Consider the following 16,358-nt stretch of genomic DNA (forward strand, 5'->3'; position numbering starts at 1 on the left):
GCGACTTGATGTTTGTGTCTGTTAGGACTAAGGAGAACAGAGAAGAGTTTTTATAGCATTCAGGATGAAGTGTGACAATACACAAGTTTCTTAATTCTACTGCCTGTTTTACGTGGATTAAGTATTGCACTGGAATGTCGGAGCTGCAATTGTAAAGCTCGCCAAGGGAGTGTTTTTTTCCTTTAATTTGTATGTAAATAGTCTGTAGCCATGATGGTGGTGATGAGAAAGGCAAGGTTTTGAGGGAGAAGTATCGGCTTATGTTAGACTGACAAAGGGCTGTTGTGCTTTTCCCAACAATACTGATGTAATCAAAGGTATCATCTGTCTAGCTGTACATACACAGGTGCACATGCAAACACACACACATACACACACAACACAGAATCAGGCCTCTACATTAAAGCACAAGTGTTTTTACTGTTCAAAATGGGATGCTGAAAATTTCATTTTTTACTTTACATATTGAATTATTCCTAACATTTTTCTCAAGTGCTTTAGGAGGGGTTTCTTTCTTCTTCTCTTGACTGCCCAGTACAAGAACGCCTTGTGCTCATCTGCATCTCAGTAGCTACATTTTTCTTAAACTCTTACTTAACTATACATTGCGTCTGCATATATTGTTTAAGTATTTTCTTTTTTCTTGCTTGAACAGATAAAAATTAACAAATATAATTGGTACTTTCCCCACTGGTTTGAGAAGCCATGGTGAAAATTGCACTTTTAAAATTGGAGAGCATATAATGATTTTAAATTATTATGAAAGTAATTTAAAAATATATACCTTAATAAAATAACAGTGATTGCAAGCACTGGACGATCTGTAGAAGCTTTGCATCGCAGTTGGGTGACTTAGTATGCTACAGGAAAAATAGGTCTAGAAGTGTGTTTGAAGGAATTCAGTATTTGAAAGACGCCTACCATACAAGAGGGAGATTAGTGGCTAAAGTGACAAAAGGTTAGATGGATCAGTAAAAGTGCGTTTGCATTTTTACTGCCAGTACTGCAAGCTGTACTTCACTAGCTTGCCCTACAAAGTTTAAGTATATAGTACAAATTGTGCTAAAGATCTTAATGCATTTACTGTTGTTGGAGCATTGAGAAAGATGACAAGCAAGGGAATGTGCAGACAAGGCAATCCTGGAATGACTCCTTACAACTTTTGGGTTGTCATATTTGCCTTTTTAAGAAAAAATAAAATTATTTGAAATACACAAGTGCCAGGAAAGAAAAGTAAACATCTGTTAGATGCTCTTTGTTCTTGAATTCTGTTTGTAGTCGTTGAAAGACAACAACCTTGCAAGTTTTACACTTTTATCATATATCATGCAGGCTGCCACAGTTTATTTTCAGCGTGGTGGTGGTATCAGTACTTCTGATTGAGGAAGTATTTCCAATGTAATAGTCTATTATTAGCTACTATGAAAGTGGGCTATAATTCTTCTTCCCCCCATCTTTTTCTTGTACTGCTTGTGCCTCTGCTAGAAGCAGCATGAGCTGCTGCGATCAGAACCAGGATAAGCAGAGACAAATAAAATAAGTACAAATAAAGACAAATAAAAGAGAAGGAGCTGAATGCTCTGCCCACAAACTGCCCCAGCTTTATTGCTGGGGGTGGCAATTCTTGGCCAAGTAAGGAGAACTGACGGAGTGTGTCTGGTGCCTCTCATTGCTGCCTCCTTGTTTTGCACCTACCAACTACATTACTTGATCTCACGGAGCCCAAGGCCCCATGCCACATGCAGGCCAAGCATAATGGTTCTGGCTGCCTCATCCTGGCTGTGCGAGTAAAGGCTGCTCTTCTTGGTGCAGGTTCTTACCCTGATTTATGAATGGATGCAGAGAATTGTTATCTCCAGCACATAAATTCATTATAACTATTAAACTAGGCTGAAATTGAACCTGTTGACCTGGAAGTGAATGGCTCCATAACATTTCATTAATCCTTTGAGATGTTTAATTCCTGCTAATTTGATATTTCAGATATGATCTTCTCTACAGATATAATGGCTTAATTAGTATACATTACATGATGTCTCTTCACAGTACAGCGTGTACAGTATTTATTCACTAGAAAAGTAATTCAGTAGAGCTCAATTATAATACATTGAGTAGAGCGTAACTGTTGAACAGGATATGTGCAATATTCATTATATTTTAAGCATAAACATTTTTCAAGCACTCTTCTATTATTTGTTGATACCTATCACCTTCTGAAAATGATGTTTCTAAATGTTTTGTTACAGCTTACCAATATATTTCAATTTAAAATGTGATTCTGAAAGTACTGGGTTAATTAGCAAATCAACGTCTGGTGAAACAGTTGATAGAAACCTTAAATATACCTCGTCACCTCTATAATGTCCTTAGTGCAGTCTTTCTTTGCATTGGAGACCAGCAAAATATATGTGAAAATACACGTTTGGAAAAAAAAAAAAAAAAAGTTGTTTTTTATGGTTGTCTTCTGTATTTTCATTTGCTAAAAACACTACTGGCTGACAGCACCCCAAACCCACACTAAACATGTTTATGTTGTGGAATTCATCTCGCAGATCTTCAGCTGAAGACACCTGTTCCAGAGCACACAACTCACACAGTTTGGAATAGCAATTCCAGTTGGAACTGTAGGGAACAGATAAAGAGGTAATAATGATTTGGAATCTGCAGCATTTTGTTGCTGCCTTCCTGTGGAAAGTTAGGGGAGGCACAGATACTACGAACCTCTGATTTAACTAATGGAAGTAAAAAAAAAAAATTGGCTCATGACATGTGCTTTGTGATCAGACTTGCATACTTTTTCCTTCAGCTTTTAATGGTTTGTAGATGTTCATGTAAGTATGTGTGTGTGGTAAGTGGAACATGCTGCAGCCTTTGGGTCGTTCTGTCTTTTGTTTCTAATGGAAGGTACAAGGACCGTTCTTCAAGGTAAATTCCATAAAAGTGGTAAAAGGTGGGGGTTTTCTTCTTCATGAGTGACACCATGGTTGGGGCCCTCCTGTTTCTCTTAGACTCCTACCACGCTGAACTTCTCTGCAATGCAGAAAATTCATTTGGTGGCAAAACCAAAATTTCAGCATCAAGTCAGTGTGAAAAAAGGGTACAAAGGGACATGTGCATCAGTAAGAGAAGATACTGAATTTATAGGAAGCTCCAAAATTCTTGTGCACATTTCCTTGCAGATTCCTTGCAGATTCTTCATAGCCTCAAAGACTATTAGATCTTTTCAAACAGCTGTTTAGGTTAATTGAAAAGGCCACAACAGATGAAAGAATCTCCTCGAAAACTGGTGGTTTTTTCTTTTTAATTCTCTAGAATTGCAAAGAGAATTGTGTATTTGACTCAATCGTCAAATGAAATAAGTTGTTGGTTTCCTTTGTCAGATCAGCCTGTGCTCAATAGTACCAGCATTTAGATGACTACCCCAACCCAGATGCTTCCCCACATACAGGTCTCTGCAATCTAAGGCTTGAGGTAATTGAATTTATCTCCTTTTCCCTTCTAACAACGTTGATCTATATTGTATACTTGGACTCCAGAGAATCAGAGGTATTTATTGTGCCTAGGGTATGTTGTCTTGAGATTTATTCTATATGTGTATGGAATAAATAATGGAGGAGTAAATGATGAAGGAATAATGCAGCAACGTTGCAGCAGGAGGATTTGTTAGCCACGAGGTGGCAGTTGGGCTGCCTGAGTGAATCTCGAAACCGCTGTGTTGCAATGCCTTCATTTTTAGTCTGGCTTTGGTAAATTACTGAGGTGATTTTCCCTTTCAGTGTTAACAGCAACGACTGTTCCCTGGAGTAAACTTGAAACATTGTCCTTGTTCGCTAGTGAATCTTACGTTGTTCTGTCGAAGGCTTTCAGCCCTTTTTACCTGGATAACAGAAATGTTTACAGTCGGAGGAGCTGAATGTGTGTCAGCTGGGTTTTGGAGACTGGCAGGTAGAAGGTTGTCTTCATTTTCTGAGCCTGTTGGAGGTTTCTGTGGATTCTTCCAGCACTTAACAAAACAGCTGAGGTTCTGACTGCTTTAGGAATAATTTGCTGACACCGTATTTGGCATTTTTTTTTCTGCTTTGCTATACCACCCTCCATTACTTTGCTAATACAGAGGAGGGTACCTGGCTTGTATTTCACCATTTTTTCAGTCTATAAGCTAGAAGGAAGCAAAACCCTTGAAAAGTAACGAGGTCCAATTTTCACTGTCAGCAGTGAGGCCTCTATTCTGTTTGTGCTGAAATCCCTGGCAAAAGTCCCAGCAAGTTAGATTTGGATTTCTCCCTCCTTAAAACAATATTCTTCCTTTTGTACTTCGTCCTCTGCTTGTCAGAATCAGCTGATTATGAGCTGCACAGATGACATTTTAGCTTCAGTAAGCAGGAAGGAGGCATGAATTAGGGCTTAGAAAAAATGCTCAATAATTAACCACAGAGGAAGGAAAACAACCAAAAAAAAAAAAAAAAAAGTACGCAGAAGGAATTGACTGACTTCAGTTGGCTGGGCTGGAAAGTTCAGCCGTAATGATGGTGGTTAAATTAATGATGATCATTTGGTGACAAGGAAGCTAGTTTGTCCCCAAATGCCATGTCTTATTTTTTAAGCAATATGAAGAAACTCACACATTGCTGCTGCTGTGTCAGAATAAGAGATCCCAGGTATTCCTCAGGACTTGTAAACTGCACTTCCATTCAGGGTTTGGTGCGTGGTGGCACAATTTGATCACGTGCTGATCCTTAGGCCGGGGTTCAGGTAAGTCTGCAGAAGGTTTTGGTGCTTTCTCTGTCTTCATTGCTGTGAATAACTGCGACAGATGCAGCCCTGGACAGCACGGGGCGTTGTGACCCTGGGGCATTAAAAAGGCAAACTCTTACATTTCAGCTGGAGCTTGGGTGAGTATATCCAGAGGCTGTGCCAGGAGTACCAGCGTATCTTTAGCAGCACTGTGGTTGTGGATGCTGCTGATCCTGCATCTGCTACACCCACACCTCTGATTGAGCTCCATCCTGCCTTGGCTACGGTTTTAATGACCGGAGGAATTTGGGGCCATAGCTGTTGTCACATCTGTGTTTCACGTGTCCCTGTGTGCTACTGGAGAACTTCTCATGGCTTTCTCAGGGTATGGTATTTAAATGTGCCCCATCTTCATTTCCCTGTGGTTGTTTAGTCTGTTCTCATTGCAGCAAACAACTCTATTTTTGATGCCAGCTAGCCTTTGATATGCAGATCTCTCCTAATCTTTGTGGTCAGTATTGCAAGAGGGCATTTCTGTAGAAGCCATCAAGACCTGTGGATGTCTCGATTCTTCTCTGTCAGCTGGTCCCAGTCTATCAGGTTGGCCCTGAAGAGATCTCTATCTATTCATGTTGAACTTTGTTTCGTTGTTTAATGCTCCCTAGTTCCTGTGGGACATGTATGTCAAGAGGCATCACAGGACACAGCCATCTTGATGGTTATGATAAGCCATCTATGACTTCAAGAAAGAGAACCTTAAATTTGATGAGAATACTAAAGTCAGCTAATAAAATGAGCACAATGTTAGCAAAATGAAGTGCTCGGAAAGTAAAATGCACTGATGCTGTGATTGGTTTCTAGGGGTGCAGCAGATTCAGGGGTCTTTAAGCAACTTTGCCTTTTATTGCCCCTGCTTTGGCATCAGGCTGTAGCTCACTAACAGCTTTTGCCAGCACAGCTGTTGGGTGTGGGTGTGAGGGGTATGGTGCTGATGGTCTGAGTTGTCGATTCAAGATCCTTTAATAAAAGCAGAACTATTTTAGAGGGGAAAAGAAACAATAATTTGCACCAGTTTTGCTTGTGCACCAACTAAAGGCATCCTTAGATGCTTTAGAAGTACTTTACGAGAATGATTTACAAGTTCCCCTATATCAGTGAAGTGCTCCTTACAGCATGTGGGCTTGGTATCATTTTTATAGACTGCTTGGGTCCGGAACAACAGGAGGGAAACGCATGCATGCAAGCCTCTCCTGTAGCAGACATAAGCAGAGTTCCTCCCCTGTGACACCTGACAGAGCTGCTCTGTGATCTGTCTGCCTCTAAGGCTTTGCAAAAGCTTCTTCCTTCTGACCTTCTCTTTGCCTCTTACTTGCTTTTGTCCTTTAAACTTGGTTGCTTGTGAAAGTGTAGGGATAAATCTAGCTGGCCTCTCTAGCTACTACTCCTTTCTGTCTCCCTTAAAATAATAAGAAAAGCTTTGACAGCTTCGAGCCTTGGTGAGATGAAGTGGCTTAACCCATGGAGTACAGCTGTGGCTGCAAGTAATGCGTGGCACCTTGAACTCTTCCCATAGAAACTTTCACCCCAGGTGCTGATACATCAGTGGCTCTTAATGCGCGATCTATTAGCATGTTCCACAGGAACAGGCTAATGAGTTGCAGTAATCCAGCCTGGAGGTCAGAGATGAAAGGGCTGCCGTTGAAGCTGCTTAGTGAACTTGATTCACCTGCCTTTAGAAGGTCAGGAAACTCATCCAGCAAGAGAATGACCTTTGCCAGGTCATGGGGACTGATGGGCAGGTTGGTGGGTAAAAATCTGAATTTTGAAACCTGTCTTGGAGGCGGATTGGAGCACTTCCATATTTTCAGACACAGCTACTCTGCATCTTTGTCGGTTTAAAATGCTAACATAAAATCCATTTAAAATAGAATAGAATATCAAAATAGAACATTTTCACATTTGTACGCTGATAGTATCTCAGTTGGGCTCAATGAAATCATGTTTTCTTGGGCCTTCTCCAGTCCATCAGACTAACCCAGTGAAAAAGTATGACAAAAGGTGCAACAAATAAACTGTTGATATTGAGACAATTTCATTAGCATTTTTTGCTTCTAAAACCATGTTAAATAGAGAATCTCTCTATATATACATAGACTGGCAAATCTACAGCTTGCTCAAGCTGCCTGAGACTTCAGAGAATCTGATGTAAATGTACCGCATAAAGGTAAAGAAAAGAGTTTTAAAAAAGGGAGTCTCCATCTGTGCCTCCCACTCCCCACATGTGGGCTTCAAAGACCCCAAAGTGGTCACCTAGGAAACTTAATCTTGCAGAATTCTTTCCTTTAGTACAAATAGTGCTTTTTAAACCTCAGTATTGTGACCAGTTCTGTCAGTGAAATGTGGATTTACACACTGCCTCTGGGCCATGAAGTGCCTGAGGTCCCTGCAGGTGGGAAGTTTGCACTTTTTGTTCTCTCAGAGCCAATTAGATCTTGGTCAAAGCTTTGTGGGAGAAACAGAACCACCTTTTCCACCCCTCCTCGTCTCGTTTCATAGATTCCGGGGTTTGTTCTCTCTGCTTCCTCTGATTTACACTGTCACACAGACAAATCAAAGCCTATTCTTTATTTATCGTAGCTAGCAAGAGTGTGCTACAGACTTAATTCAGGATATGGACTCAAATCCTTCCCTGGAGCGGAGTACAGTACTTTGTCATTTGCAAACACTTGGAAGCGCAGTGCTTTAGAGTTCCTGTAAACACGAATAAATTCAAGGAAAATTTAGAATTACACATGTAGTTTGGATGAATACATTGGGATCAGAGTAGCGCGCAGCAAGATGAATCTATCCATCATAGGCATTTAGTGTAAAGCCTGTATTTGCTTTTCTTTACGATCCACATAGATTCGATCAACATAGCAGTTCTGTCATTTGCTAAATACATAGGCTCTGCTCTCCGGGACACCAGCTCATCAGTTACCAAGTGAACAGCCTGTCACAGGGCCTGCACACACCATTTGTAACTGTCAGGCGCCCAGAGATCAGAATCTTCCCACAGTCCGATCCTTTGATGGCTTGGAAATTGGCTGTACCTGCTCGCTGGCCTGGCCGCTAAAAAAGGGTGGAGGTGCCAGGCCTGAGAAGTAGGCACAGAAATGGGAAGTTTGGGTCTCTTAAAGTTAGACAATAGGCACCAGCCTGCAGCACAGTAGCTTTAAATTTTAGTATTTGTTTTGCACTGACCTCTGAAAACATGGGCAGTCGCTTCAACTTGCTGGTTTTGGAATTGTCTCTCTCGTTTGCTTTGTTTCTGTGTAGGAGCTGCAGCGAAGGCAGGGGAATCATTTCACTGGCTGGGGTTAAGGTGTAGGCAAAACGCAGGTGCAACAGGCAAATGCTAAAAAAGCTGCGTTACCTGACCCCTGAACTGCTCCAGAATCTATGTATCAAGCTGATTGAGGTACAAAACAATGGTACGAGTTACAGGCTGAGGCTTCTTCTACAATTTCATTTGGTTTGGGTTTGTTTTTTTCCTTCCCCATTCTTGCTGCCTGAAAGATAAGAAATTACATCTAAGTCTGTTTACGTTCCGTTGCACCATTTTCTAGTCCTTACTCTGCACCTGTGTCTGTTCCTTAAATATGGTTGGGATAATAATTTGCAACCATAACTGTTCCAGATTTTCAAAGGCTTTTTTTGGGGGAGGGGGTGACGACAGTTCAGTGTTTTCATCTTCTGATGATGAAAATCATCTGTTCTCACCCTTTAAAGACTTGCAGATGACACAGCATTTTCACTGACCCGTTCCTACCCATATGGCTTCTGTTCAGGCTGGCTGCCTGCAGCACTCTATCATTAATAGTTTTGCATTGGAGTTTCTAAAAAATCAGTCAAGGCCTCTGTGAGTGTGCTAGAGTATTCCTTGTTGTGTGACACTGTATTGGGAGCTGTTTCAGTAGTGTTCCTCAGGTAGCAATGAACTGCCAGGCTTCTAGGGTGTCTTTGCCTTTTCCAGCTTAGGTCGAACCCTGCCTGAGCGCTAACACACTTCCCTGCATGTTAATTTTAGTTAATAGCTATTCAGTAAAACAATGCGTCCGGCTCAAGATGTATGGCACAGATTAATCTGAACGCCCAAACAAATTCAGCCACGGACCCTGGCCTCGGTGGGCTCTTTATGCCCGCCGTAACGTGCATTTACATTGTTTTATTTCCCTCTCACACTGTAACTTGCTCCCTGTGGGGTTACGTTGAGTTAGTTTCATTTTCACATCGTACTAACGCCACCGCAGCCTTGCATTTAAATCGTCTCATTTCATTTGGATATCGGGACAGCACCTCCACAGCGGCACAGTGAGGCTGGCTGCAGAACTCAGTGAGGCACCCCAGTCCTGCCCAGTAAGCTGAGCTTTTATTTTTGAGTGTGGTCTTGTTCTCTGGACTGATAACGTGATGGATTTTTACACCATTTGAGCCCTGTTCACTCACTGCCAGCAGGCAGGTTTGTACGGGACGTAATGTCTCTGGGAAAACTAAGAGTGTTCATCACTCAGGTCAGTAGTAGCTGGGGAAAGGACACAGGCAAGGCTGTTTTTCTGAGGGCAGTGTTTTGCCATGGCTGTAACCACTTCTGTGTGGTGTCCACTGGTGGTTATAGCTACCTGCTGGACAATCCCATGGGGAAGCAAGGGAAGGGTGAAGCCATCCTTCAGGTGCCATGGAGTATGGGTGAGCAACCTGGCTGTTGGGCTAAGAACAAGTAGCCTTTAATGCTCAGGTGCCACAGCCCCATGACAAACGTGTGCACACAGCTGCTGCGGTGCCCCAAGCACCCTGAGTGCCATGGTAACACAGAGCACTTCCAGCAGTAAATGTCAGCCTCCTGCTGGCAATCCCAGTGCTCCTCTCTGCATTCCATAAACAACTCACAAGTCGCCCCCTGCTACATGAAAATTTGTGCTAGTCTCAATCTCCCTGCTCAACACGAGCCACTTAGGGAAGGCAGGATCCAAGCTGCAGCTGTTGATAGCACATCTTTTAGGCAGGGACAAAGCTCGGGGACTTTGCCCTGCACCATCAGCTCCAGCAAGCATTTTGACTCCACACAGCAGCAGAGCTGATACTGTAAGTCAAGGCACTTTAAAAACTTTATTTATTGAGTTGCCATTAAATAAGTCTAACACAGTCATACAGTATTTATGGTAAGATTAGACACATGACTGCATCCAAAGCAAATAGACTCCTGCTTCTTGGTAGGACATTCATTTAGAAGGGAAACCCTAGCTTTAATGTGCATTTCTCTCCCTACTACTGTAAGATTTCCAGGAACAAATTCAGTCAGGCTGCTTGACTCTACAGGTGAAGTCTTTGTGGTTAGTGATGCTTCTTTTAATTATTTTGCTTTAAAATAAACGAGCTCTGCAGCTGTTGATCTTGAGGGTTAGTGGCTTTTTAAAATTCTTCTCTCCAAAAGCTGAGACTACTTTGTGCACACTGACAAAAACAATTCTATGAAGCTACTGGTTTTAGGCGTTTCCAGAAAGATGCAAAAATAAAGCCATTTGTTAGAGCTACCTCTGGGATCCAGTGCCTATACACATTTGTCAAAGGATGCAGTATTGAATGCTTCATTTTCTAAACACTAGGCCAAGATAAATTATATCTGGGTGTTGAGCCTTCCTTGTATAAATCAGTGGCATATCAATAATAGGATTCAGCTTCCCCTTGAAATTTTAAAGTAAATGTATTAGGATCCTTGTGGGAAATAGGAGGTTTCATTTTGTGGACTGCTGTAAGGGGTGCTGTCAGCAGAGCCTGCTTCTTAATGTGGTCAGTAGACTAATGAGGAAGTAAGTATAAAAAGACACAAAGTAAAAGGAACTGGGATGATGCTTTGGAACAGCTCTCCGTGATTGATAGGGCTGTGAGGACCTTCAGAAGCCCATATAGAATTGGTGCAAGTTCTTTAAGGTTAGAGATGAGGAAATGAGCACTCAAAGATTGGGTGAAGCTTGGAAGTTGAAACAGGGAAGGAAGACAAACTGTGTGTGCAACTGAGTGCTTATTGTACTAGTCTGACTGGAGAGGCCTGGGACCAAGGCTTCTTCTAAGTCTTAAATAACAATTAATTCAATGGTTTCATTCCAATTTTCACATCAGGCACAAGTGCAGGCACAAACCTATTTTTATGATTGACATTTTATATTGATCTTAAAGTGCTTTTGCTAACTTATAAGGTCCTCAGCAGCACATTCAGGGGCTATCTTTCAAGGCTGGCTCTTCACTTATGCTCTCCAAAGAGGACCTGCTAGCTTGATGTGATATTCATGTTCATTACAACCTGGAAACAATGAAGGCTTGAGCTTTATGCCCTATGGCTTTGAAGTAGTCATTCTGCTTACAGACAGAGCACTGAACCTGGGTTTTTACATTGAATTGTAAAGCAAATTCTACAGTGGCTGAGATTCTCCCAGGACTTTAAGCCCAGGTACACAAGTACCAAGCAGCTACTTGTGGGAGGATGAGATACCTACAGTCCTTACTTATCCCTTACTCAGAAACCCAAGATGCAAAGAAGAGCTGTGTTGATCTTACCCTTTGTGTATTTTACACAGCAGCAGTAGGCACCCAGTTGTACATGCTGCACACCAGCAGTGAGCACACAGTTTCTGCACTTGTGCAACAGGGAGACACCATACAGAGATGTGATGGGAATGCTGAGAGAAAAGAGAGGAAATGGAAGAAAACAGCATGTAGCTTGGAAGGCAGAACTCGGGGCAATAGGTACTAATGGGGAAACAAACCAAATGGAGAACTTGAACAAAGACTGAAAACATGACAGATTGAGAGGTATGCTGCAGTGTGGATAAACAATCCAGTAAAAAAACACCACAACAAAATCCTTCATGAACTGGGTTCCTCCCTTCTCCTCTTGAGACTATAGATCTCTCCCCCCTTTTAATCCCAAAGTGGATGAACAAATAGTTCAGAGGCCAGGGACTATGCCTGAGGGTCTTAGGTTAATTTCATTGCTTTGCCACAGACTCGATGCATAACCCCAGCAAATCAGTTCCTTCAGCTGTGCTCCAGTCCAGCAGCAGTGACCTAATTGCCTCTTTACCTCCAAAAAAGAGGAAGGTGCAAGTGTTACACTGCAGAGCTGATTGATGCTGACAAGGACCAAAGTGTGTTTGGTGATATCATGGTATTGGTCCCTTGCTATCTGCATGTAACTTTTTGTTCTTGCTGATCAAACCATGAGAAGGCAATGTTTCGGAAGGAAGATGCTGGGACACTTAATCTTGAAATGCTGCGATTGGGAGCTCCTCTCAGCTCATACTTGAAAAGGTTTTTCCATCAGTTCCACACAAATATTTAGACTGGACCCACTGATTCCTAAATGCTAGGTTTCATTGTAAGTTAATATTTCACTCGTAGCTGCCTGTCATACAATGTGATTTAATGCCAGCCCTCAGTGACTCCACTTTTATTTACTCTCCAGGGTTTAGTAGATTGTAGGATTATAGAGTTGAATGCATCTAAGTTAAGAAAAGAGAAATACTTTTTCTAATCCTGCAAAATGTTTATATAGCTGCACGTTTCTACTTTTACAGTAAACATTGTTTAATTCATGATTATAATATTTTTTCCTGGGTAATAACTCACCCAGTACAAGGCATCAGCCTTCTGTTTTGTATCTAATTATATTTACATTATTTGTTTACTGATGGCAAATACTTTCAGAGATGAAAGTAGATGAAAGGAACAGAGGAATCAATCACAGAAGATAGGAAGGGTATGCATTAGCAACAATCTCTTGTTTATGAAAAACTGGGGCAAGCAAGAACTTGTAATACTGCCTGGTTACACTTCGTACTACTGCTGTACGAGGAAGCACAGTAGGGAACAGAGCTCATCTCTGCCTTCAAAGCTTGAGAGAAGGAACAGACCTGCTAGGTTCATTCAGAGGAGGTCAGGCTGGGAGAGGAAGGGCTGCACTGCTCGTTGCAGGTGTTGCCTGTGTCCAAAAATGCAACCTGGGTGGTGAAATGTCTCCCATTTAAGTAATCCCTACAGTCAGCAGGGAGTTCCTAACAAGTGTTAATGTGACAGTGTTCACACCATGGAAAAGTTAATTGTTTTGGATTTTGGAGGTCTTGGCCATTGCAGCTTCCTCTTTAGCACTTTGACTTATTAAATCTAATTGTCAGGCTTCGTTAAGATGTTACAAGGGGACCAATCTCACAGCTCATCTTTGTTCCAGCTCTTTAATATTACCTTCCATTGGGGTTTTTACAGGTGTTAGCTTTGCAGCTCTAAAGGCTTTAAATCTTGACACTTGATATATTTAAAGGTATCAGTCATATAAACATCACTGTTATAGCAGATTTGACCTTAATGGACATGTTATGGCCTGTAGGGCCCTCATACACCTATAATATGCTATATTGTGTACATCTATTATATACAATCAGTTCAGTAGATTTCTTTTAAGATCTGCCTCTGAAACCAATAGAAAACTCATCAAATTTAAGTCATCTCCCATTTAAAGGCAGGAATAAATGAATAAATTAACTCTCACATTTGATTGTAAGACTGAATATCATACTAAGGTGTTTTTCACCTTTGACACATTGCTGCAGTAGGCTGCACTTCAGTAAGCTCTTATTAACCCCGGCTCTCTTTCCTGCTGTTGGTCAATTGCTTGCTAGTTAGCAGTGTTTTAAAAGGGAAGCTCCAGGAACTGGCCTGCTTCAATTTCTGTTTGTCATTTAGATGCAGATGCTCATGAGCATCCAGGCTGCAAAGCAGTCTTGAAATTTGCTTCACGTGTTTTAGGTTGTATTTTATATTTCAATAGATGTATTGTTTTCTCAAGTATCCATGATGGGATTAAAAAAAAAAAGTGATTTCTTCTCTCCTCCCTCCCCCCAGTATTACTGTTATTGATTGGTCCTTACTAGTGAATAATGGCTTTCTTAAAGTGGAAACAGATTACAAAGTCAAATCCAAGAGCATTCAGGCCAAATTCTGCTTCCATTGACACCCGTATAAATCCAGAGGCACTCAGATGGGTTACAGATTTACACTGGTGTAACCAAAAGCAGAATTTTGCCCTTAGTCTTTAAGAACTCATTAGGGATAAATAGCCTTTTAGCTAATGAAAATGTAGCATTTTTGTTAACAGCTTCATAATGATATACACCAAGTGCTGCATTGCCTTGATAATTGGAAAATTTACTTGCCTTTTTCCTTACCAAAGGAAAAACATCGATGCTGCTGTAGTTGTTCCTTAGTAAAATAATTGAGCCATAAAACCCAGACACCCAAAACATGCCCATAGCATTTGAGGATAAGCAAAATGCAACCACAAGCAACCCAGCCCTGCTCCAAACTGACTGAAAAGAGAAGTATGAGAAATTAGTTTTGAGTTCCCCCATGACAGGCACTCCTGTACAGGTAATTTTTCAAAATCTCTTCCTCCATCCCAACCTGGAATTCTTAGTGTCAGAAAACAAATAGCGGCCCTTGAAGTGAACCACAACGTAAAGAGAGTGAACATTGGGTTGAATGTGGGCTGGAATTTAATTGTTTTTATCAAGTGACTGATTTATCCTCCAGTCTTGCCAACTGTTTCCAGATGTTAAGATTTCAGCTGGGACCAGAACCATCCCCAGGGAGCTCCAGCCTTGATCCTGGGACAGTTGTGCACTGTCCTGCTCTCAGGGGTACATGGCAGCCCTCCAGCTATGCCCAGAAGCATCCATCCTTCAAACCTCTGCCTCTAGAGGTAGAGGGGGACAAACACAGAGCTGCTCCTGACATCCATTCTTCCTGTTCCTCAGCTCAAAGGTAAAGGAGTTCAGAGCTCCTGGGACCATCTTTATTCTGGAGGTGTGACCAGGTTTCAGTCACCTCTCTGCCTGGGCATAAGAGATGCAAAACCCCCTGGGAAGAAGAGGGGAAGCAGTGGGTTTGAGCTAAGGCTTCAAGTCAGCGCTGAAGCCTCAAACAGAGGGTTTGTGGACAGACCGCACGAGGAAAGGCAGAACAGATGCTTTGGCTTGGGAATAAAACTGGCTCTGGAAGCAGTGGAGTTGATGAGAATGGATGAGGACCAACGTGAGAACTATCAAAATAAAGACGCTATTCCCTAGATAAATTTTGCAACATTAACTGTCTTAAGCACAACCAAAACCTGCAGATTTGCCAACCTACAGCATTTCTGAGCTGAGTTCCAAGATTTTTCCAGGCTGCCCAGATTCTTTTGCCTCTAAGCAATGACTTTTCTCCTGAATCCTAATTTTTATTTTTTGCTTCTGATCTGTTTTCTTTAGCTTTGCCAGATTCCATAGAAAAACAACATTTTTCCCTCTTACATAAGGGACAGAAAATTCAGGTGTTGCCTCTAACACCTATCCGACTCAGCAACTTTGAGTGTCTGTCCTATAAGGCTCCTAACTGGTAATGCCAAGATTGAAGGGAGTGTATTTTGTCCAAAGGGCTGTTGGGCTGAAGTTCTCCATTTCCCAAACTCTTCTCACATCTGGGGCTGTCAACAAAGGCACCTGTCTTAGTTACAGCCCATCTGTTTCCAGTAGCCATTTCCACTTAAACATAACTAATAAATAGCTCAGGGCATTTTTACCTGCTGCATCAGGAAACAGCAAGAGTCTGTACCGTGAAACAGGTCTGAAGGCAAGCCAGGAGGTCTGCCCATGGGTGAGGATCAGCACTCATCCCTAGCCACCAGGCAGGTAGGGCTGCAGCTGCAGCTGCACTCAGTGCTGCTGTAACACAGCTGAGGAAGGAATTGGGGCCAAGGCCTGGGCTTAAATAGGGTTCCTGGTCTCACAGGTGTGGGTGGAGGTCCCAGCTGAGGCTTATTTTTCCTCTCAGAGGCTTGATGCTCTAGCAATTACTTGATATGGTCTCTGCTAGGTAATAGTAAATTCCAGTAGGAAATAGTCAATCCATACATCATGGCATACCATGGTTCAATAAATCTAACAATTTTAAACTGCCATGTGCAATTCAGATGTTAAACGTTCATTCCCCAAGTTGTCACAAATGATGCACCACACTGCTGTGTGGTTTCTTCCTGGCTAGGGTGAATCACGTCACCTTTACGATGCTTTGATTTCTCCGCTGCCATCTTTGCTTCTAAGTTTGTTGCTTTGGGGATTCATTCTTGCTGTGTATTTGGAGCGTTTAGTCAAAAATCTTACAGAAAATACTGTGTGCACCTGTACTACAAAGCATAATTTGATAGTGCTTTGGAGAAAACTTGATTAATATCTTTCTGTAGGGAAAAGGAGTTTCTGCTGCTTTGATTTCCTGGCTATTCCAATTAAATTCTTCTGTTTGTTTAGGTCTGAGTAACTGAGCTACAATATTTACAGTGGAGTCAAAACCCAGGTCTTTGGCCTTTAGACCAAGCGCAGTTTATGCCATTGTGGAACGCCTCCTCCAGGTAGTTAAGGAATATAGCAGTTATTGAAATCCATACGTCTGTCTGTTGATAGCACTAGGTGAGTGTTACATTAACTGCCTTAAAAGCAGTTTTTACCCAGCCACTAACTACTCCCTGATGGCATAATACAGATGTTAAAACACAGAGGATG

At 41.9% G+C, this 16,358-nt stretch overlaps 1 long non-coding RNA gene across 1 annotated transcript; it reads right to left on the reverse strand.

The window, feature by feature from the left end:
- Positions 1-14,154: 14,154 nt before the first annotated feature.
- LOC137860409 (uncharacterized) lies at positions 14,155-15,740 on the reverse strand. Its single transcript, XR_011098889.1, has 2 exons — positions 15,383-15,740; positions 14,155-15,286 (listed from the first exon to the last, which is right to left on the reverse strand). It is a non-coding gene; the product is annotated as an uncharacterized lncRNA (long non-coding RNA).
- Positions 15,741-16,358: the final 618 nt, after the last annotated feature.

The sequence above is a fragment of the Anas acuta genome, chromosome 8, assembly GCF_963932015.1.
Source record: "Anas acuta chromosome 8, bAnaAcu1.1, whole genome shotgun sequence".
Taxonomy (NCBI): Eukaryota; Metazoa; Chordata; class Aves; order Anseriformes; family Anatidae; genus Anas; species Anas acuta.